The sequence below is a fragment of the Trachymyrmex cornetzi genome, unplaced genomic scaffold (assembly GCF_001594075.2).
Source record: "Trachymyrmex cornetzi isolate Tcor2-1 unplaced genomic scaffold, Tcor1.1 scaffold246, whole genome shotgun sequence".
Taxonomy (NCBI): Eukaryota; Metazoa; Arthropoda; class Insecta; order Hymenoptera; family Formicidae; genus Trachymyrmex; species Trachymyrmex cornetzi.
The window spans coordinates 160,627-162,625 of NW_017297123.1; positions in this window are offsets into that span (position 1 = coordinate 160,627).

Here is a 1,999-nt window from a genome sequence, read left to right on the forward strand (position 1 = left end):
TCTTAACTCCGTAATACCGGGCTCCGCGATGTTGACTTTTTCTTTAGCCAGCTGCATCACGGAGGCGTACGTCGTCACCCCCTGCAGTTAATCGAGACTGCCGCGGTTCTCGGAGGACGTCTAACCCTTTTAGTGGGGACTGCCATTGTGCCATTTCTGTTTTGGGTGCTTCCACCCCTCCCTCCGGCCTTACCCCTCATCAACACGGAGGGGTTTTTCAGAGACCTCTTTTCCGCGGCTTTGGCCCGTCGTCCTACCACCTGCGACCACTTTTCTTGCGGCGGTATTTGCCGCGTCGCTGTAGACTTCTCCCTGATCCGCTCCGCCATGGACGGCCGTGGAACGCGGTTAACCGCCGCCATTTCACGGGGCCCAGCCCCCGGTTGTGCGGATGGCGGCGTCTCTCTTTTCTTCGCGGGGGCAGGTTCCTTTCTGCTCCCCTTGGACCGAGCGCGGACCCCGTGGGGCGCGGAGGCCACCGTCTCCGCCCCCGAGGAGGGGACTCCCAGCACCTTTCTGATTTCTTCGGCGACTATCATTCTAATAGTCGCCGCCATGTCATTCTCCATCATAGCGGAGGGCCCGTTTGTCTCCCGCGGACCTGTCATTCTCTGCGGGTCGCCCTTCGCAACCGCCTCGTACCGCGGTTGCGGCTGCGAGGGCCTCGCCCTGGTCCTAGTTCCAACGGTGCGAATGTTGCCCTGCTGGTCGACAACCTTTACCCTCGCGTTGAAGGGGCGGTCCTCCAAAATTAGGGTCTTTCCCTGGAGGGGTGGACGCTTGGGGGACGGCCATTCCTCCCTCGGAGGAAGCGTCACTCTTGACACGTCCCCCTCCGCGGTGTCGACCTCCATAGCCTCCTCCCCCCTCGCTTCGCGGGGGGATTTAGCCGTCATACCCCTGCCTTTCCTGCCGTCCGAGGCGTCCGGTGACCTTGGGTCCTTTGGCCCGCGGCTCATTTTGGCTCTGAGCGCAGCCATCTCGTCCCGGCAGCGCTCAACTTCCTCCGTTTTTTCGGAGACTTTTCGTTTCTCCGCCTCCAGTTCCGTTTCGAACCTCCTACGGAGGTTCGCCAACTCTCTCCACAGATGCCGGATCTCCTCCGCCTGCATGCCCATCTGCTGGGTCTCCGCTCGCTCCTTGAGAACCTCCACTGAGTCGAGCGTTGCTGCCGCCATAAGCTTGAGGGCCTTCTGGTATGTGCCCTTAAGGTTGGAGGATGTTTTCGCGATCCGAATTACCTCCAGCATCTTCTCCGACACATCGGCGGCGATCTCTTCGGTCGGTTTGTCCTCGACCTCCGTTCGGGCTTTTTCTACATCAATCTTGCCCCTTCGGAGCAGTTGTTTACCGTCCATATTACGGACGGCTTGCTCTCTTTCGAGCTGCAATCCTCGCTCCTTTTCATCGTTTAAACGCTTGATGGCGTCGGCCCGTCCAGCGTACAGCCCGGTGGTCTGATACGACCTCCGGGGCCTTCCTTCATCACGAGGGACGAGGCCCTGCGGGTCCCTGCCGCCCCTTTTCTCCGGTGGTTCGTCCGGATCTTTCTCCCTCCTGACACTCGCGGTGTCTTCGTCCGAGGACACGATGCAGGACGCCGAGGGCTTGCTCCTCTTGCTGCCCCTTATCCTTCGGCCGGTCGACGCCGTATCCGCACGGGATGAGATCGACGAGGCATAAGTCTCGTCGGGGTCCCCGACGACGGGCAAGTCCCCCGTCCTTGCCTCCGCTCCGCCCGGAGGGAGGACGCGGATTCTGTCGGCAAGTCCTCCCGATCCTCTGGAGGACACCGAAGCACGCTCGTCGTCCGACTCTGGAGGCTGAGCGATCTGCACCGAGCCGCCCTGTTTGGGCTCTTTCGAAGCGTCTCTCTCCGTTGGGACTAGCCCCGACGGGGGCTTGTTCGTCACCCTCAGTTTGGAGGACCTAGGTCCCGGTCTATCCCTTGTATTCGGTTCCTGTGGCCGTTGAGTTGGCCGCTCCGATTGCAGTGGCG